This window comes from Schistocerca piceifrons, chromosome 1 (genome assembly GCF_021461385.2).
Source record: "Schistocerca piceifrons isolate TAMUIC-IGC-003096 chromosome 1, iqSchPice1.1, whole genome shotgun sequence".
In the NCBI taxonomy this organism is placed as follows: Eukaryota; Metazoa; Arthropoda; class Insecta; order Orthoptera; family Acrididae; genus Schistocerca; species Schistocerca piceifrons.
The window spans coordinates 396931770-396954058 of NC_060138.1; the positions used below are offsets into that span (position 1 = coordinate 396931770).

At 48.8% G+C, this 22289-nt stretch overlaps 7 pseudogenes; all 7 read left to right on the forward strand.

Annotated features, from left to right (window-relative positions):
* Window positions 1-973: 973 nt before the first annotated feature.
* LOC124720419 lies at window positions 974-1186 on the forward strand (annotated as a pseudogene).
* Window positions 1187-4460: 3274 nt separating this feature from the next.
* Window positions 4461-4673, forward strand: LOC124720427 (annotated as a pseudogene).
* A 3274-nt stretch (window positions 4674-7947) lies between these two features.
* On the forward strand, window positions 7948-8160 carry LOC124720433 (annotated as a pseudogene).
* Window positions 8161-11435: 3275 nt separating this feature from the next.
* LOC124720438 lies at window positions 11436-11648 on the forward strand (annotated as a pseudogene).
* A 3276-nt stretch (window positions 11649-14924) lies between these two features.
* On the forward strand, window positions 14925-15137 carry LOC124720447 (annotated as a pseudogene).
* Window positions 15138-18413: 3276 nt separating this feature from the next.
* On the forward strand, window positions 18414-18626 carry LOC124720452 (annotated as a pseudogene).
* A 3273-nt stretch (window positions 18627-21899) lies between these two features.
* On the forward strand, window positions 21900-22112 carry LOC124720459 (annotated as a pseudogene).
* Window positions 22113-22289: the final 177 nt, after the last annotated feature.

The window sequence follows — 22289 nt, forward strand, 5'->3', positions numbered from 1 at the left end:
CGTTGTAAACAATTTAATACCCACTAATCATCGCCTGGCGGCCATCCTCCTATGGCCCTCGGCTGCTTGCGGCCGATGTGGTGACGTAGACACCAGAGAGCATCGTCTCCTATGCCCTCACGTCACAGAAGTGTGGGACCTTGCACGTGTGCTATTAACGCTGATCGGTGGGACTACACTGGACTATGTGTCAGTCGACTGGTTCCTTAACCCTGGTATTCAGACCAACCCCCGAACACGACGTAACGCAATGGTGTGTCTCTTGGGCCAAACCATTTTCACGATCTATGACCTTTGCCTCGCAGATGCTGTCTCTTTCATGGACTACCTTTGGAGCCAGCATCGCCTGGCGGAATCTGACCGGAAATATACCATTACTTTTGCAAGATTTCTTAAAGTTGCAATGGTTCATGGTTATCAAAAGGTGTTCCGGGCTAACTAAGGCACCTCATATAAGAATTGCCTGAGTGTACCCCTGGATCTTTGTCACTCGGACTTTCAAACTACCCTTGACTTACCCATACCCCAGATTTGATATTGGCCTTCTGGGCATCACTAGAGTAGACTGTTCTGTGATACTGATAATATGGAAATTGGTAACATGCGAATTGTGTGAACCTTGTATGAAAAATTATTGGAAAATTGGAAAACGCATAATCTATCTTAGAGGATTATTACTTTGTTAATTCTATGGGCGATGGGATTATCTCGCCAGTTCGTTTGAGTGTGCTGCGTCGCTGTTTTTTTTTTTATTTTGCCTTCATTTCTGTCTTTATTTATTTCTTTCTATTTAGTTTTTAAAATCATCACTTGCCTCACACCTGCAGAGGGAGGTGTGTTTCTGAGTAGTGTGTCGTCGCCCCCTGAGGCATAGCAGAGTATGCCTCCGCTTTTATTTTCGGTTTATGGCAATAAGTCTTGCTACTAACAACACCCTGCTTTACGTGCTGCGTCGACACTAGAGGATGGCGGCATTTTTGGAGAGGAAAAGGTAGGGCTATAGGGGAGGTAGGAGGGAAAAAAAGTGTAGTATCTGTTCTTATCAGCTTAATATCTGATACGTCCTGCATCACACGACCAGAATATTAAACTCATTTTTGGCTTCTGACGGAGTGCTAGGGGCTTGCTCCACCTCTGTAGCGGGTTGGCCCGGCATTGCAGTACCGCCGGGATCGGCCCACCTAAAATTAATTAAAACACAGCCTGAAATGGGTTAACATTCTGCAGTGATCAGATATTCCGCTGGTAGCAAAACTTGTCGTAGTTGTTGATGTGCCCAGTAGTTAGTTGCTTACACACCACGATTTCTTTTAATTAATTTAAGATTATCTTAAGTAATTTTTTTTTTTTTTTTTTTTTTGCGGTTAGCCGGACCGCACTTGCAGCCGCATTACGCTAGGCTGGTAAATTATGGGGGCGCAGGACAGTGCCTTCGGATGCCTCGTTAGCGTCTCTTATGGTCTGGTCACAGATAATTTTAATTAAATTGTTTGGAGTTATAACCTTAGCTCCTCGCGAACGTCGTCGTCGTCGCCGCCGCACGCACGCAGAATACGTGTGTACACACGCACACACACATATGCAGTAGGTGGTGGACGACGTAAGCACTCGGCTAGGTGTAGCTCGCGCCAGTATAGCTCGCACCGGCCTGACGCTGCTGTGGGGCGGCCTCACGGCTTCTCCACTGCCCTGGCAGCTAGCGGCGTTCAAATAGGAGTCGCAGTTTACTCCTCGACATGGAGGGTAGTACTGGGCTGTTGACGAGTGCTCTCGTATATTGTCGTTCCTTCCGGCACTTGCTTTTGCGATGTTTTCGACGGTCGCCTGTTGCCATATCAGCCCGCACCACCGTATGTCACTCCCTCATGTGGAACGCACACGCTGCAAGCATTTAGGCCCTGACACTGCGGTTTTTCATCTCTGGCGGTACTCCGCAAGGATACCGCCCTTCGATTGTGCCATTCCAGCACTAATCGAAGTGCTAGGTTTTCCGGCCTGTTAGGAGACCGCTTCTGCAAAATGTGCGAGGAGATTTTTGCTGGTTGCGAGCTACCCGCCGATTTTCTAGCTGTACATATTGGCTTTAATCCAAAGGTCACAGGTCACTGATGGGCTAAAGACGTACGTCCCATCATCGTTCTTAACACTGATTATAAGTTGGTGGCACGAAGTGTGGCTTCACGTCTTAAACAGGGAATGAATAAGGTACTTTGTCCCACTCAATCATGTGGCGTTTCGAATCGAACCACCTTCACCGCTGCTTCTATATACCGTGATGCTGTCTTACTCACCCACCGCCGACGCTCGAACCCCGGCTGCAATTGATCCCTAGATTTCGCCGGTGCCTCCGATAGGGTCTCCCATCCTACCTGCTGGCCGTTATGTAGCGGATGGGTTTCGGGGAGCACTTCATAAGAGTCATCCGGCACTTCTTGGATGGAGCAAATTCCACAATCATTGTGAACGGTTGCAGATCACGACCAATTTCCATCAGACGATCAGTTCGACAAGGGTGTCCCTTGTCAGTGTATTTTATCGCTTTGGCGCTGTACCCCATGCTGCGTGACATCGGACGGATGGTCGATGGTGTTCCTTTCCCAGGCGTCACCTTCCGCAGTGTGGCGTAGGCGGATGGTGTAGGTGTGTTTGTAGCAAACGCCAGGGACATCGATTCGGTTCGCCGAGTCCTCCACGTTTATGAACGAGCATCCGGTGCCATGTTAAAATCCAACAAAATGGTGCTAATCCCACTAGGACCACGATCATTGACCATCGAACGCCCATGCTACCGGATTGTAGGGGAACAACGTATCTTGGGTCTTGAGGTGACTGCCTGTCCACAGCGCATGTTAACACTCACGTGCAGGCGGATTCTCACGCGCATCAGAGGACTTTGCGTGAGTCACACTGATCAACGACTCGACCTCCATCAACGAATCCAACTGATTAATACTTACATCCTATCACGGGCATGGTATGTAGCACAACTCCTTACGCTACCGAAACAAACCAGCAGAGCCATCTCACAAACAGTATATTGCCTATTGTGGCGGCGTGCACTATTCAAAGTTGATGCACAGACTTGTACACTGCCAAAAGTCGATAGTCGCCTTGGACTCATTGACTTTCCCCACAAATGTGCGGCAATCCTGATTCACCGTATCGCCACTTTGCGTGAGATTGACCCAGGTGGGACAACAGCGGTGCTTTTCGACCGTTATCGCCTACAATCGGCGCGTGCACCAGTATGCTTGACACATATTCCATTCCGGATGACGACAGTCAAGGACTATCACCTCAATCAAAGTTACATCCTAGCAGTGGCCACCGACAAGGCACGCACATCGAAGCGCCTTTACTAGGCGCTTCGAGGCCAGCTCACACCACACAAATTGGAGGACAGACGACCGTCGGTCATCTGGTACCACGCTTGGGCTAATATCAACCACCTAGCCCTTCCCACAGAAGTTTCAGCGCTATGGTATCGCGTTGTAAACAATTTAATACCCACTAATCATCGCCTGGCGGCCATCCTCCTATGGCCCTCGGCTGCTTGCGGCCGATGTGGTGACGTAGACACCAGAGAGCATCGTCTCCTATGCCCTCACGTCACAGAAGTGTGGGACCTTGCACGTGTGCTATTAACGCTGATCGGTGGGACTACACTGGACTATGTGTCAGTCGACTGGTTCCTTAACCCTGGTATTCAGACCAACCCCCGAACACGACGTAACGCAATGGTGTGTCTCTTGGGCCAAACCATTTTCACGATCTATGACCTTTGCCTCGCAGATGCTGTCTCTTTCATGGACTACCTTTGGAGCCAGCATCGCCTGGCGGAATCTGACCGGAAATATACCATTACTTTTGCAAGATTTCTTAAAGTTGCAATGGTTCATGGTTATCAAAAGGTGTTCCGGGCTAACTAAGGCACCTCATATAAGAATTGCCTGAGTGTACCCCTGGATCTTTGTCACTCGGACTTTCAAACTACCCTTGACTTACCCATACCCCAGATTTGATATTGGCCTTCTGGGCATCACTAGAGTAGACTGTTCTGTGATACTGATAATATGGAAATTGGTAACATGCGAATTGTGTGAACCTTGTATGAAAAATTATTGGAAAATTGGAAAACGCATAATCTATCTTAGAGGATTATTACTTTGTTAATTCTATGGGCGATGGGATTATCTCGCCAGTTCGTTTGAGTGTGCTGCGTCGCTGTTTTTTTTTTTATTTTGCCTTCATTTCTGTCTTTATTTATTTCTTTCTATTTAGTTTTTAAAATCATCACTTGCCTCACACCTGCAGAGGGAGGTGTGTTTCTGAGTAGTGTGTCGTCGCCCCCTGAGGCATAGCAGAGTATGCCTCCGCTTTTATTTTCGGTTTATGGCAATAAGTCTTGCTACTAACAACACCCTGCTTTACGTGCTGCGTCGACACTAGAGGATGGCGGCATTTTTGGAGAGGAAAAGGTAGGGCTATAGGGGAGGTAGGAGGGAAAAAAAGTGTAGTATCTGTTCTTATCAGCTTAATATCTGATACGTCCTGCATCACACGACCAGAATATTAAACTCATTTTTGGCTTCTGACGGAGTGCTAGGGGCTTGCTCCACCTCTGTAGCGGGTTGGCCCGGCATTGCAGTACCGCCGGGATCGGCCCACCTAAAATTAATTAAAACACAGCCTGAAATGGGTTAACATTCTGCAGTGATCAGATATTCCGCTGGTAGCAAAACTTGTCGTAGTTGTTGATGTGCCCAGTAGTTAGTTGCTTACACACCACGATTTCTTTTAATTAATTTAAGATTATCTTAAGTAATTTTTTTTTTTTTTTTTTTTTTGCGGTTAGCCGGACCGCACTTGCAGCCGCATTACGCTAGGCTGGTAAATTATGGGGGCGCAGGACAGTGCCTTCGGATGCCTCGTTAGCGTCTCTTATGGTCTGGTCACAGATAATTTTAATTAAATTGTTTGGAGTTATAACCTTAGCTCCTCGCGAACGTCGTCGTCGTCGCCGCCGCACGCACGCAGAATACGTGTGTACACACGCACACACACATATGCAGTAGGTGGTGGACGACGTAAGCACTCGGCTAGGTGTAGCTCGCGCCAGTATAGCTCGCACCGGCCTGACGCTGCTGTGGGGCGGCCTCACGGCTTCTCCACTGCCCTGGCAGCTAGCGGCGTTCAAATAGGAGTCGCAGTTTACTCCTCGACATGGAGGGTAGTACTGGGCTGTTGACGAGTGCTCTCGTATATTGTCGTTCCTTCCGGCACTTGCTTTTGCGATGTTTTCGACGGTCGCCTGTTGCCATATCAGCCCGCACCACCGTATGTCACTCCCTCATGTGGAACGCACACGCTGCAAGCATTTAGGCCCTGACACTGCGGTTTTTCATCTCTGGCGGTACTCCGCAAGGATACCGCCCTTCGATTGTGCCATTCCAGCACTAATCGAAGTGCTAGGTTTTCCGGCCTGTTAGGAGACCGCTTCTGCAAAATGTGCGAGGAGATTTTTGCTGGTTGCGAGCTACCCGCCGATTTTCTAGCTGTACATATTGGCTTTAATCCAAAGGTCACAGGTCACTGATGGGCTAAAGACGTACGTCCCATCATCGTTCTTAACACTGATTATAAGTTGGTGGCACGAAGTGTGGCTTCACGTCTTAAACAGGGAATGAATAAGGTACTTTGTCCCACTCAATCATGTGGCGTTTCGAATCGAACCACCTTCACCGCTGCTTCTATATACCGTGATGCTGTCTTACTCACCCACCGCCGACGCTCGAACCCCGGCTGCAATTGATCCCTAGATTTCGCCGGTGCCTCCGATAGGGTCTCCCATCCTACCTGCTGGCCGTTATGTAGCGGATGGGTTTCGGGGAGCACTTCATAAGAGTCATCCGGCACTTCTTGGATGGAGCAAATTCCACAATCATTGTGAACGGTTGCAGATCACGACCAATTTCCATCAGACGATCAGTTCGACAAGGGTGTCCCTTGTCAGTGTATTTTATCGCTTTGGCGCTGTACCCCATGCTGCGTGACATCGGACGGATGGTCGATGGTGTTCCTTTCCCAGGCGTCACCTTCCGCAGTGTGGCGTAGGCGGATGGTGTAGGTGTGTTTGTAGCAAACGCCAGGGACATCGATTCGGTTCGCCGAGTCCTCCACGTTTATGAACGAGCATCCGGTGCCATGTTAAAATCCAACAAAATGGTGCTAATCCCACTAGGACCACGATCATTGACCATCGAACGCCCATGCTACCGGATTGTAGGGGAACAACGTATCTTGGGTCTTGAGGTGACTGCCTGTCCACAGCGCATGTTAACACTCACGTGCAGGCGGATTCTCACGCGCATCAGAGGACTTTGCGTGAGTCACACTGATCAACGACTCGACCTCCATCAACGAATCCAACTGATTAATACTTACATCCTATCACGGGCATGGTATGTAGCACAACTCCTTACGCTACCGAAACAAACCAGCAGAGCCATCTCACAAACAGTATATTGCCTATTGTGGCGGCGTGCACTATTCAAAGTTGATGCACAGACTTGTACACTGCCAAAAGTCGATAGTCGCCTTGGACTCATTGACTTTCCCCACAAATGTGCGGCAATCCTGATTCACCGTATCGCCACTTTGCGTGAGATTGACCCAGGTGGGACAACAGCGGTGCTTTTCGACCGTTATCGCCTACAATCGGCGCGTGCACCAGTATGCTTGACACATATTCCATTCCGGATGACGACAGTCAAGGACTATCACCTCAATCAAAGTTACATCCTAGCAGTGGCCACCGACAAGGCACGCACATCGAAGCGCCTTTACTAGGCGCTTCGAGGCCAGCTCACACCACACAAATTGGAGGACAGACGACCGTCGGTCATCTGGCACCACGCTTGGGCTAATATCAACCACCTAGCCCTTCCCACAGAAGTTTCAGCGCTATGGTATCGCGTTGTAAACAATTTAATACCCACTAATCATCGCCTGGCGGCCATCCTCCTATGGCCCTCGGCTGCTTGCGGCCGATGTGGTGACGTAGACACCAGAGAGCATCGTCTCCTATGCCCTCACGTCACAGAAGTGTGGGACCTTGCACGTGTGCTATTAACGCTGATCGGTGGGACTACACTGGACTATGTGTCAGTCGACTGGTTCCTTAACCCTGGTATTCAGACCAACCCCCGAACACGACGTAACGCAATGGTGTGTCTCTTGGGCCAAACCATTTTCACGATCTATGACCTTTGCCTCGCAGATGCTGTCTCTTTCATGGACTACCTTTGGAGCCAGCATCGCCTGGCGGAATCTGACCGGAAATATACCATTACTTTTGCAAGATTTCTTAAAGTTGCAATGGTTCATGGTTATCAAAAGGTGTTCCGGGCTAACTAAGGCACCTCATATAAGAATTGCCTGAGTGTACCCCTGGATCTTTGTCACTCGGACTTTCAAACTACCCTTGACTTACCCATACCCCAGATTTGATATTGGCCTTCTGGGCATCACTAGAGTAGACTGTTCTGTGATACTGATAATATGGAAATTGGTAACATGCGAATTGTGTGAACCTTGTATGAAAAATTATTGGAAAATTGGAAAACGCATAATCTATCTTAGAGGATTATTACTTTGTTAATTCTATGGGCGATGGGATTATCTCGCCAGTTCGTTTGAGTGTGCTGCGTCGCTGTTTTTTTTTTTATTTTGCCTTCATTTCTGTCTTTATTTATTTCTTTCTATTTAGTTTTTAAAATCATCACTTGCCTCACACCTGCAGAGGGAGGTGTGTTTCTGAGTAGTGTGTCGTCGCCCCCTGAGGCATAGCAGAGTATGCCTCCGCTTTTATTTTCGGTTTATGGCAATAAGTCTTGCTACTAACAACACCCTGCTTTACGTGCTGCGTCGACACTAGAGGATGGCGGCATTTTTGGAGAGGAAAAGGTAGGGCTATAGGGGAGGTAGGAGGGAAAAAAAGTGTAGTATCTGTTCTTATCAGCTTAATATCTGATACGTCCTGCATCACACGACCAGAATATTAAACTCATTTTTGGCTTCTGACGGAGTGCTAGGGGCTTGCTCCACCTCTGTAGCGGGTTGGCCCGGCATTGCAGTACCGCCGGGATCGGCCCACCTAAAATTAATTAAAACACAGCCTGAAATGGGTTAACATTCTGCAGTGATCAGATATTCCGCTGGTAGCAAAACTTGTCGTAGTTGTTGATGTGCCCAGTAGTTAGTTGCTTACACACCACGATTTCTTTTAATTAATTTAAGATTATCTTAAGTAATTTTTTTTTTTTTTTTTTTTTTTGCGGTTAGCCGGACCGCACTTGCAGCCGCATTACGCTAGGCTGGTAAATTATGGGGGCGCAGGACAGTGCCTTCGGATGCCTCGTTAGCGTCTCTTATGGTCTGGTCACAGATAATTTTAATTAAATTGTTTGGAGTTATAACCTTAGCTCCTCGCGAACGTCGTCGTCGTCGCCGCCGCACGCACGCAGAATACGTGTGTACACACGCACACACACATATGCAGTAGGTGGTGGACGACGTAAGCACTCGGCTAGGTGTAGCTCGCGCCAGTATAGCTCGCACCGGCCTGACGCTGCTGTGGGGCGGCCTCACGGCTTCTCCACTGCCCTGGCAGCTAGCGGCGTTCAAATAGGAGTCGCAGTTTACTCCTCGACATGGAGGGTAGTACTGGGCTGTTGACGAGTGCTCTCGTATATTGTCGTTCCTTCCGGCACTTGCTTTTGCGATGTTTTCGACGGTCGCCTGTTGCCATATCAGCCCGCACCACCGTATGTCACTCCCTCATGTGGAACGCACACGCTGCAAGCATTTAGGCCCTGACACTGCGGTTTTTCATCTCTGGCGGTACTCCGCAAGGATACCGCCCTTCGATTGTGCCATTCCAGCACTAATCGAAGTGCTAGGTTTTCCGGCCTGTTAGGAGACCGCTTCTGCAAAATGTGCGAGGAGATTTTTGCTGGTTGCGAGCTACCCGCCGATTTTCTAGCTGTACATATTGGCTTTAATCCAAAGGTCACAGGTCACTGATGGGCTAAAGACGTACGTCCCATCATCGTTCTTAACACTGATTATAAGTTGGTGGCACGAAGTGTGGCTTCACGTCTTAAACAGGGAATGAATAAGGTACTTTGTCCCACTCAATCATGTGGCGTTTCGAATCGAACCACCTTCACCGCTGCTTCTATATACCGTGATGCTGTCTTACTCACCCACCGCCGACGCTCGAACCCCGGCTGCAATTGATCCCTAGATTTCGCCGGTGCCTCCGATAGGGTCTCCCATCCTACCTGCTGGCCGTTATGTAGCGGATGGGTTTCGGGGAGCACTTCATAAGAGTCATCCGGCACTTCTTGGATGGAGCAAATTCCACAATCATTGTGAACGGTTGCAGATCACGACCAATTTCCATCAGACGATCAGTTCGACAAGGGTGTCCCTTGTCAGTGTATTTTATCGCTTTGGCGCTGTACCCCATGCTGCGTGACATCGGACGGATGGTCGATGGTGTTCCTTTCCCAGGCGTCACCTTCCGCAGTGTGGCGTAGGCGGATGGTGTAGGTGTGTTTGTAGCAAACGCCAGGGACATCGATTCGGTTCGCCGAGTCCTCCACGTTTATGAACGAGCATCCGGTGCCATGTTAAAATCCAACAAAATGGTGCTAATCCCACTAGGACCACGATCATTGACCATCGAACGCCCATGCTACCGGATTGTAGGGGAACAACGTATCTTGGGTCTTGAGGTGACTGCCTGTCCACAGCGCATGTTAACACTCACGTGCAGGCGGATTCTCACGCGCATCAGAGGACTTTGCGTGAGTCACACTGATCAACGACTCGACCTCCATCAACGAATCCAACTGATTAATACTTACATCCTATCACGGGCATGGTATGTAGCACAACTCCTTACGCTACCGAAACAAACCAGCAGAGCCATCTCACAAACAGTATATTGCCTATTGTGGCGGCGTGCACTATTCAAAGTTGATGCACAGACTTGTACACTGCCAAAAGTCGATAGTCGCCTTGGACTCATTGACTTTCCCCACAAATGTGCGGCAATCCTGATTCACCGTATCGCCACTTTGCGTGAGATTGACCCAGGTGGGACAACAGCGGTGCTTTTCGACCGTTATCGCCTACAATCGGCGCGTGCACCAGTATGCTTGACACATATTCCATTCCGGATGACGACAGTCAAGGACTATCACCTCAATCAAAGTTACATCCTAGCAGTGGCCACCGACAAGGCACGCACATCGAAGCGCCTTTACTAGGCGCTTCGAGGCCAGCTCACACCACACAAATTGGAGGACAGACGACCGTCGGTCATCTGGCACCACGCTTGGGCTAATATCAACCACCTAGCCCTTCCCACAGAAGTTTCAGCGCTATGGTATCGCGTTGTAAACAATTTAATACCCACTAATCATCGCCTGGCGGCCATCCTCCTATGGCCCTCGGCTGCTTGCGGCCGATGTGGTGACGTAGACACCAGAGAGCATCGTCTCCTATGCCCTCACGTCACAGAAGTGTGGGACCTTGCACGTGTGCTATTAACGCTGATCGGTGGGACTACACTGGACTATGTGTCAGTCGACTGGTTCCTTAACCCTGGTATTCAGACCAACCCCCGAACACGACGTAACGCAATGGTGTGTCTCTTGGGCCAAACCATTTTCACGATCTATGACCTTTGCCTCGCAGATGCTGTCTCTTTCATGGACTACCTTTGGAGCCAGCATCGCCTGGCGGAATCTGACCGGAAATATACCATTACTTTTGCAAGATTTCTTAAAGTTGCAATGGTTCATGGTTATCAAAAGGTGTTCCGGGCTAACTAAGGCACCTCATATAAGAATTGCCTGAGTGTACCCCTGGATCTTTGTCACTCGGACTTTCAAACTACCCTTGACTTACCCATACCCCAGATTTGATATTGGCCTTCTGGGCATCACTAGAGTAGACTGTTCTGTGATACTGATAATATGGAAATTGGTAACATGCGAATTGTGTGAACCTTGTATGAAAAATTATTGGAAAATTGGAAAACGCATAATCTATCTTAGAGGATTATTACTTTGTTAATTCTATGGGCGATGGGATTATCTCGCCAGTTCGTTTGAGTGTGCTGCGTCGCTGTTTTTTTTTTTATTTTGCCTTCATTTCTGTCTTTATTTATTTCTTTCTATTTAGTTTTTAAAATCATCACTTGCCTCACACCTGCAGAGGGAGGTGTGTTTCTGAGTAGTGTGTCGTCGCCCCCTGAGGCATAGCAGAGTATGCCTCCGCTTTTATTTTCGGTTTATGGCAATAAGTCTTGCTACTAACAACACCCTGCTTTACGTGCTGCGTCGACACTAGAGGATGGCGGCATTTTTGGAGAGGAAAAGGTAGGGCTATAGGGGAGGTAGGAGGGAAAAAAAGTGTAGTATCTGTTCTTATCAGCTTAATATCTGATACGTCCTGCATCACACGACCAGAATATTAAACTCATTTTTGGCTTCTGACGGAGTGCTAGGGGCTTGCTCCACCTCTGTAGCGGGTTGGCCCGGCATTGCAGTACCGCCGGGATCGGCCCACCTAAAATTAATTAAAACACAGCCTGAAATGGGTTAACATTCTGCAGTGATCAGATATTCCGCTGGTAGCAAAACTTGTCGTAGTTGTTGATGTGCCCAGTAGTTAGTTGCTTACACACCACGATTTCTTTTAATTAATTTAAGATTATCTTAAGTAATTTTTTTTTTTTTTTTTTTTTTTTGCGGTTAGCCGGACCGCACTTGCAGCCGCATTACGCTAGGCTGGTAAATTATGGGGGCGCAGGACAGTGCCTTCGGATGCCTCGTTAGCGTCTCTTATGGTCTGGTCACAGATAATTTTAATTAAATTGTTTGGAGTTATAACCTTAGCTCCTCGCGAACGTCGTCGTCGTCGCCGCCGCACGCACGCAGAATACGTGTGTACACACGCACACACACATATGCAGTAGGTGGTGGACGACGTAAGCACTCGGCTAGGTGTAGCTCGCGCCAGTATAGCTCGCACCGGCCTGACGCTGCTGTGGGGCGGCCTCACGGCTTCTCCACTGCCCTGGCAGCTAGCGGCGTTCAAATAGGAGTCGCAGTTTACTCCTCGACATGGAGGGTAGTACTGGGCTGTTGACGAGTGCTCTCGTATATTGTCGTTCCTTCCGGCACTTGCTTTTGCGATGTTTTCGACGGTCGCCTGTTGCCATATCAGCCCGCACCACCGTATGTCACTCCCTCATGTGGAACGCACACGCTGCAAGCATTTAGGCCCTGACACTGCGGTTTTTCATCTCTGGCGGTACTCCGCAAGGATACCGCCCTTCGATTGTGCCATTCCAGCACTAATCGAAGTGCTAGGTTTTCCGGCCTGTTAGGAGACCGCTTCTGCAAAATGTGCGAGGAGATTTTTGCTGGTTGCGAGCTACCCGCCGATTTTCTAGCTGTACATATTGGCTTTAATCCAAAGGTCACAGGTCACTGATGGGCTAAAGACGTACGTCCCATCATCGTTCTTAACACTGATTATAAGTTGGTGGCACGAAGTGTGGCTTCACGTCTTAAACAGGGAATGAATAAGGTACTTTGTCCCACTCAATCATGTGGCGTTTCGAATCGAACCACCTTCACCGCTGCTTCTATATACCGTGATGCTGTCTTACTCACCCACCGCCGACGCTCGAACCCCGGCTGCAATTGATCCCTAGATTTCGCCGGTGCCTCCGATAGGGTCTCCCATCCTACCTGCTGGCCGTTATGTAGCGGATGGGTTTCGGGGAGCACTTCATAAGAGTCATCCGGCACTTCTTGGATGGAGCAAATTCCACAATCATTGTGAACGGTTGCAGATCACGACCAATTTCCATCAGACGATCAGTTCGACAAGGGTGTCCCTTGTCAGTGTATTTTATCGCTTTGGCGCTGTACCCCATGCTGCGTGACATCGGACGGATGGTCGATGGTGTTCCTTTCCCAGGCGTCACCTTCCGCAGTGTGGCGTAGGCGGATGGTGTAGGTGTGTTTGTAGCAAACGCCAGGGACATCGATTCGGTTCGCCGAGTCCTCCACGTTTATGAACGAGCATCCGGTGCCATGTTAAAATCCAACAAAATGGTGCTAATCCCACTAGGACCACGATCATTGACCATCGAACGCCCATGCTACCGGATTGTAGGGGAACAACGTATCTTGGGTCTTGAGGTGACTGCCTGTCCACAGCGCATGTTAACACTCACGTGCAGGCGGATTCTCACGCGCATCAGAGGACTTTGCGTGAGTCACACTGATCAACGACTCGACCTCCATCAACGAATCCAACTGATTAATACTTACATCCTATCACGGGCATGGTATGTAGCACAACTCCTTACGCTACCGAAACAAACCAGCAGAGCCATCTCACAAACAGTATATTGCCTATTGTGGCGGCGTGCACTATTCAAAGTTGATGCACAGACTTGTACACTGCCAAAAGTCGATAGTCGCCTTGGACTCATTGACTTTCCCCACAAATGTGCGGCAATCCTGATTCACCGTATCGCCACTTTGCGTGAGATTGACCCAGGTGGGACAACAGCGGTGCTTTTCGACCGTTATCGCCTACAATCGGCGCGTGCACCAGTATGCTTGACACATATTCCATTCCGGATGACGACAGTCAAGGACTATCACCTCAATCAAAGTTACATCCTAGCAGTGGCCACCGACAAGGCACGCACATCGAAGCGCCTTTACTAGGCGCTTCGAGGCCAGCTCACACCACACAAATTGGAGGACAGACGACCGTCGGTCATCTGGCACCACGCTTGGGCTAATATCAACCACCTAGCCCTTCCCACAGAAGTTTCAGCGCTATGGTATCGCGTTGTAAACAATTTAATACCCACTAATCATCGCCTGGCGGCCATCCTCCTATGGCCCTCGGCTGCTTGCGGCCGATGTGGTGACGTAGACACCAGAGAGCATCGTCTCCTATGCCCTCACGTCACAGAAGTGTGGGACCTTGCACGTGTGCTATTAACGCTGATCGGTGGGACTACACTGGACTATGTGTCAGTCGACTGGTTCCTTAACCCTGGTATTCAGACCAACCCCCGAACACGACGTAACGCAATGGTGTGTCTCTTGGGCCAAACCATTTTCACGATCTATGACCTTTGCCTCGCAGATGCTGTCTCTTTCATGGACTACCTTTGGAGCCAGCATCGCCTGGCGGAATCTGACCGGAAATATACCATTACTTTTGCAAGATTTCTTAAAGTTGCAATGGTTCATGGTTATCAAAAGGTGTTCCGGGCTAACTAAGGCACCTCATATAAGAATTGCCTGAGTGTACCCCTGGATCTTTGTCACTCGGACTTTCAAACTACCCTTGACTTACCCATACCCCAGATTTGATATTGGCCTTCTGGGCATCACTAGAGTAGACTGTTCTGTGATACTGATAATATGGAAATTGGTAACATGCGAATTGTGTGAACCTTGTATGAAAAATTATTGGAAAATTGGAAAACGCATAATCTATCTTAGAGGATTATTACTTTGTTAATTCTATGGGCGATGGGATTATCTCGCCAGTTCGTTTGAGTGTGCTGCGTCGCTGTTTTTTTTTTTATTTTGCCTTCATTTCTGTCTTTATTTATTTCTTTCTATTTAGTTTTTAAAATCATCACTTGCCTCACACCTGCAGAGGGAGGTGTGTTTCTGAGTAGTGTGTCGTCGCCCCCTGAGGCATAGCAGAGTATGCCTCCGCTTTTATTTTCGGTTTATGGCAATAAGTCTTGCTACTAACAACACCCTGCTTTACGTGCTGCGTCGACACTAGAGGATGGCGGCATTTTTGGAGAGGAAAAGGTAGGGCTATAGGGGAGGTAGGAGGGAAAAAAAGTGTAGTATCTGTTCTTATCAGCTTAATATCTGATACGTCCTGCATCACACGACCAGAATATTAAACTCATTTTTGGCTTCTGACGGAGTGCTAGGGGCTTGCTCCACCTCTGTAGCGGGTTGGCCCGGCATTGCAGTACCGCCGGGATCGGCCCACCTAAAATTAATTAAAACACAGCCTGAAATGGGTTAACATTCTGCAGTGATCAGATATTCCGCTGGTAGCAAAACTTGTCGTAGTTGTTGATGTGCCCAGTAGTTAGTTGCTTACACACCACGATTTCTTTTAATTAATTTAAGATTATCTTAAGTAATTTTTTTTTTTTTTTTTTTTTTTTGCGGTTAGCCGGACCGCACTTGCAGCCGCATTACGCTAGGCTGGTAAATTATGGGGGCGCAGGACAGTGCCTTCGGATGCCTCGTTAGCGTCTCTTATGGTCTGGTCACAGATAATTTTAATTAAATTGTTTGGAGTTATAACCTTAGCTCCTCGCGAACGTCGTCGTCGTCGCCGCCGCACGCACGCAGAATACGTGTGTACACACGCACACACACATATGCAGTAGGTGGTGGACGACGTAAGCACTCGGCTAGGTGTAGCTCGCGCCAGTATAGCTCGCACCGGCCTGACGCTGCTGTGGGGCGGCCTCACGGCTTCTCCACTGCCCTGGCAGCTAGCGGCGTTCAAATAGGAGTCGCAGTTTACTCCTCGACATGGAGGGTAGTACTGGGCTGTTGACGAGTGCTCTCGTATATTGTCGTTCCTTCCGGCACTTGCTTTTGCGATGTTTTCGACGGTCGCCTGTTGCCATATCAGCCCGCACCACCGTATGTCACTCCCTCATGTGGAACGCACACGCTGCAAGCATTTAGGCCCTGACACTGCGGTTTTTCATCTCTGGCGGTACTCCGCAAGGATACCGCCCTTCGATTGTGCCATTCCAGCACTAATCGAAGTGCTAGGTTTTCCGGCCTGTTAGGAGACCGCTTCTGCAAAATGTGCGAGGAGATTTTTGCTGGTTGCGAGCTACCCGCCGATTTTCTAGCTGTACATATTGGCTTTAATCCAAAGGTCACAGGTCACTGATGGGCTAAAGACGTACGTCCCATCATCGTTCTTAACACTGATTATAAGTTGGTGGCACGAAGTGTGGCTTCACGTCTTAAACAGGGAATGAATAAGGTACTTTGTCCCACTCAATCATGTGGCGTTTCGAATCGAACCACCTTCACCGCTGCTTCTATATACCGTGATGCTGTCTTACTCACCCACCGCCGACGCTCGAACCCCGGCTGCAATTGATCCCTAGATTTCGCCGGTGCCTCCGATAGGGTCTCCCATCCTACCTGCTGGCCGTTATGTAGCGGATGGGTTTCGGGGAGCACTTCATAAGAGTCATCCGGCACTTCTTGGATGGAGCAAATTCCACAATCATTGTGAACGGTTGCAGATCACGACCAATTTCCATCAGACGATCAGTTCGACAAGGGTGTCCCTTGTCAGTGTATTTTATCGCTTTGGCGCTGTACCCCATGCTGCGTGACATCGGACGGATGGTCGATGGTGTTCCTTTCCCAGGCGTCACCTTCCGCAGTGTGGCGTAGGCGGATGGTGTAGGTGTGTTTGTAGCAAACGCCAGGGACATCGATTCGGTTCGCCGAGTCCTCCACGTTTATGAACGAGCATCCGGTGCCATGTTAAAATCCAACAAAATGGTGCTAATCCCACTAGGACCACGATCATTGACCATCGAACGCCCATGCTACCGGATTGTAGGGGAACAACGTATCTTGGGTCTTGAGGTGACTGCCTGTCCACAGCGCATGTTAACACTCACGTGCAGGCGGATTCTCACGCGCATCAGAGGACTTTGCGTGAGTCACACTGATCAACGACTCGACCTCCATCAACGAATCCAACTGATTAATACTTACATCCTATCACGGGCATGGTATGTAGCACAACTCCTTACGCTACCGAAACAAACCAGCAGAGCCATCTCACAAACAGTATATTGCCTATTGTGGCGGCGTGCACTATTCAAAGTTGATGCACAGACTTGTACACTGCCAAAAGTCGATAGTCGCCTTGGACTCATTGACTTTCCCCACAAATGTGCGGCAATCCTGATTCACCGTATCGCCACTTTGCGTGAGATTGACCCAGGTGGGACAACAGCGGTGCTTTTCGACCGTTATCGCCTACAATCGGCGCGTGCACCAGTATGCTTGACACATATTCCATTCCGGATGACGACAGTCAAGGACTATCACCTCAATCAAAGTTACATCCTAGCAGTGGCCACCGACAAGGCACGCACATCGAAGCGCCTTTACTAGGCGCTTTGAGGCCAGCTCACACCACACAAATTGGAGGACAGACGACCGTCGGTCATCTGGCACCACGCTTGGGCTAATATCAACCACCTAGCCCTTCCCACAGAAGTTTCAGCGCTATGGTATCGCGTTGTAAACAATTTAATACCCACTAATCATCGCCTGGCGGCCATCCTCCTATGGCCCTCGGCTGCTTGCGGCCGATGTGGTGACGTAGACACCAGAGAGCATCGTCTCCTATGCCCTCACGTCACAGAAGTGTGGGACCTTGCACGTGTGCTATTAACGCTGATCGGTGGGACTACACTGGACTATGTGTCAGTCGACTGGTTCCTTAACCCTGGTATTCAGACCAACCCCCGAACACGACGTAACGCAATGGTGTGTCTCTTGGGCCAAACCATTTTCACGATCTATGACCTTTGCCTCGCAGATGCTGTCTCTTTCATGGACTACCTTTGGAGCCAGCATCGCCTGGCGGAATCTGACCGGAAATATACCATTACTTTTGCAAGATTTCTTAAAGTTGCAATGGTTCATGGTTATCAAAAGGTGTTCCGGGCTAACTAAGGCACCTCATATAAGAATTGCCTGAGTGTACCCCTGGATCTTTGTCACTCGGACTTTCAAACTACCCTTGACTTACCCATACCCCAGATTTGATATTGGCCTTCTGGGCATCACTAGAGTAGACTGTTCTGTGATACTGATAATATGGAAATTGGTAACATGCGAATTGTGTGAACCTTGTATGAAAAATTATTGGAAAATTGGAAAACGCATAATCTATCTTAGAGGATTATTACTTTGTTAATTCTATGGGCGATGGGATTATCTCGCCAGTTCGTTTGAGTGTGCTGCGTCGCTGTTTTTTTTTTTATTTTGCCTTCATTTCTGTCTTTATTTATTTCTTTCTATTTAGTTTTTAAAATCATCACTTGCCTCACACCTGCAGAGGGAGGTGTGTTTCTGAGTAGTGTGTCGTCGCCCCCTGAGGCATAGCAGAGTATGCCTCCGCTTTTATTTTCGGTTTATGGCAATAAGTCTTGCTACTAACAACACCCTGCTTTACGTGCTGCGTCGACACTAGAGGATGGCGGCATTTTTGGAGAGGAAAAGGTAGGGCTATAGGGGAGGTAGGAGGGAAAAAAAGTGTAGTATCTGTTCTTATCAGCTTAATATCTGATACGTCCTGCATCACACGACCAGAATATTAAACTCATTTTTGGCTTCTGACGGAGTGCTAGGGGCTTGCTCCACCTCTGTAGCGGGTTGGCCCGGCATTGCAGTACCGCCGGGATCGGCCCACCTAAAATTAATTAAAACACAGCCTGAAATGGGTTAACATTCTGCAGTGATCAGATATTCCGCTGGTAGCAAAACTTGTCGTAGTTGTTGATGTGCCCAGTAGTTAGTTGCTTACACACCACGATTTCTTTTAATTAATTTAAGATTATCTTAAGTAATTTTTTTTTTTTTTTTTTTTTGCGGTTAGCCGGACCGCACTTGCAGCCGCATTACGCTAGGCTGGTAAATTATGGGGGCGCAGGACAGTGCCTTCGGATGCCTCGTTAGCGTCTCTTATGGTCTGGTCACAGATAATTTTAATTAAATTGTTTGGAGTTATAACCTTAGCTCCTCGCGAACGTCGTCGTCGTCGCCGCCGCACGCACGCAGAATACGTGTGTACACACGCACACACACATATGCAGTAGGTGGTGGACGACGTAAGCACTCGGCTAGGTGTAGCTCGCGCCAGTATAGCTCGCACCGGCCTGACGCTGCTGTGGGGCGGCCTCACGGCTTCTCCACTGCCCTGGCAGCTAGCGGCGTTCAAATAGGAGTCGCAGTTTACTCCTCGACATGGAGGGTAGTACTGGGCTGTTGACGAGTGCTCTCGTATATTGTCGTTCCTTCCGGCACTTGCTTTTGCGATGTTTTCGACGGTCGCCTGTTGCCATATCAGCCCGCACCACCGTATGTCACTCCCTCATGTGGAACGCACACGCTGCAAGCATTTAGGCCCTGACACTGCGGTTTTTCATCTCTGGCGGTACTCCGCAAGGATACCGCCCTTCGATTGTGCCATTCCAGCACTAATCGAAGTGCTAGGTTTTCCGGCCTGTTAGGAGACCGCTTCTGCAAAATGTGCGAGGAGATTTTTGCTGGTTGCGAGCTACCCGCCGATTTTCTAGCTGCACATATTGGCTTTAATCCAAAGGTCACAGGTCACTGATAGGCTAAAGACGTACGTCCCATCACCGTTCTTAACACTGATTATAAGTTGGTGGCACGAAGTGTGGCTTCACGTCTTAAACAGGGAATGAATAAGGTACTTTGTCCCACTCAATCATGTGGCGTTTCGAATCGAACCACCTTCACCGCTGCTTCTATATACCGTGATGCTGTCTTACTCACCCACCGCCGACGCTCGAACCCCGGCTGCAATTGATCCCTAGATTTCGCCGGTGCCTCCGATAGGGTCTCCCATCCTACCTGCTGGCCGTTATGTAGCGGATGGGTTTCGGGGAGCACTTCATAAGAGTCATCCGGCACTTCTTGGATGGAGCAAATTCCACAATCATTGTGAACGGTTGCAGATCACGACCAATTTCCATCAGACGATCAGTTCGACAAGGGTGTCCCTTGTCAGTGTATTTTATCGCTTTGGCGCTGTACCCCATGCTGCGTGACATCGGACGGATGGTCGATGGTGTTCCTTTCCCAGGCGTCACCTTCCGCAGTGTGGCGTAGGCGGATGGTGTAGGTGTGTTTGTAGCAAACGCCAGGGACATCGATTCGGTTCGCCGAGTCCTCCACGTTTATGAACGAGCATCCGGTGCCATGTTAAAATCCAACAAAATGGTGCTAATCCCACTAGGACCACGATCATTGACCATCGAACGCCCATGCTACCGGATTGTAGGGGAACAACGTATCTTGGGTCTTGAGGTGACTGCCTGTCCACAGCGCATGTTAACACTCACGTGCAGGCGGATTCTCACGCGCATCAGAGGACTTTGCGTGAGTCACACTGATCAACGACTCGACCTCCATCAACGAATCCAACTGATTAATACTTACATCCTATCACGGGCATGGTATGTAGCACAACTCCTTACGCTACCGAAACAAACCAGCAGAGCCATCTCACAAACAGTATATTGCCTATTGTGGCGGCGTGCACTATTCAAAGTTGATGCACAGACTTGTACACTGCCAAAAGTCGATAGTCGCCTTGGACTCATTGACTTTCCCCACAAATGTGCGGCAATCCTGATTCACCGTATCGCCACTTTGCGTGAGATTGACCCAGGTGGGACAACAGCGGTGCTTTTCGACCGTTATCGCCTACAATCGGCGCGTGCACCAGTATGCTTGACACATATTCCATTCCGGATGACGACAGTCAAGGACTATCACCTCAATCAAAGTTACATCCTAGCAGTGGCCACCGACAAGGCACGCACATCGAAGCGCCTTTACTAGGCGCTTCGAGGCCAGCTCACACCACACAAATTGGAGGACAGACGACCGTCGGTCATCTGGCACCACGCTTGGGCTAATATCAACCACCTAGCCCTTCCCACAGAAGTTTCAGCGCTATGGTATCGCGTTGTAAACAATTTAATACCCACTAATCATCGCCTGGCGGCCATCCTCCTATGGCCCTCGGCTGCTTGCGGCCGATGTGGTGACGTAGACACCAGAGAGCATCGTCTCCTATGCCCTCACGTCACAGAAGTGTGGGACCTTGCACGTGTGCTATTAACGCTGATCGGTGGGACTACACTGGACTATGTGTCAGTCGACTGGTTCCTTAACCCTGGTATTCAGACCAACCCCCGAACACGACGTAACGCAATGGTGTGTCTCTTGGGCCAAACCATTTTCACGATCTATGACCTTTGCCTCGCAGATGCTGTCTCTTTCATGGACTACCTTTGGAGCCAGCATCGCCTGGCGGAATCTGACCGGAAATATACCATTACTTTTGCAAGATTTCTTAAAGTTGCAATGGTTCATGGTTATCAAAAGGTGTTCCGGGCTAACTAAGGCACCTCATATAAGAATTGCCTGAGTGTACCCCTGGATCTTTGTCACTCGGACTTTCAAACTACCCTTGACTTACCCATACCCCAGATTTGATATTGGCCTTCTGGGCATCACTAGAGTAGACTGTTCTGTGATACTGATAATATGGAAATTGGTAACATGCGAATTGTGTGAACCTTGTATGAAAAATTATTGGAAAATTGGAAAACGCATAATCTATCTTAGAGGATTATTACTTTGTTAATTCTATGGGCGATGGGATTATCTCGCCAGTTCGTTTGAGTGTGCTGCGTCGCTGTTTTTTTTTTTATTTTGCCTTCATTTCTGTCTTTATTTATTTCTTTCTATTTAGTTTTTAAAATCATCACTTGCCTCACACCTGCAGAGGGAGGTGTGTTTCTGAGTAGTGTGTCGTCGCCCCCTGAGGCATAGCAGAGTATGCCTCCGCTTTTATTTTCGGTTTATGGCAATAAGTCTTGCTACTAACAACACCCTGCTTTACGTGCTGCGTCGACACTAGAGGATGGCGGCATTTTTGGAGAGGAAAAGGTAGGGCTATAGGGGAGGTAGGAGGGAAAAAAAGTGTAGTATCTGTTCTTATCAGCTTAATATCTGATACGTCCTGCATCACACGACCAGAATATTAAACTCATTTTTGGCTTCTGACGGAGTGCTAGGGGCTTGCTCCACCTCTGTAGCGGGTTGGCCCGGCATTGCAGTACCGCCGGGATCGGCCCACCTAAAATTAATTAAAACACAGCCTGAAATGGGTTAACATTCTGCAGTGATCAGATATTCCGCTGGTAGCAAAACTTGTCGTAGTTGTTGATGTGCCCAGTAGTTAGTTGCTTACACACCACGATTTCTTTTAATTAATTTAAGATTATCTTAAGTAATTTTTTTTTTTTTTTTTTTTTTGCG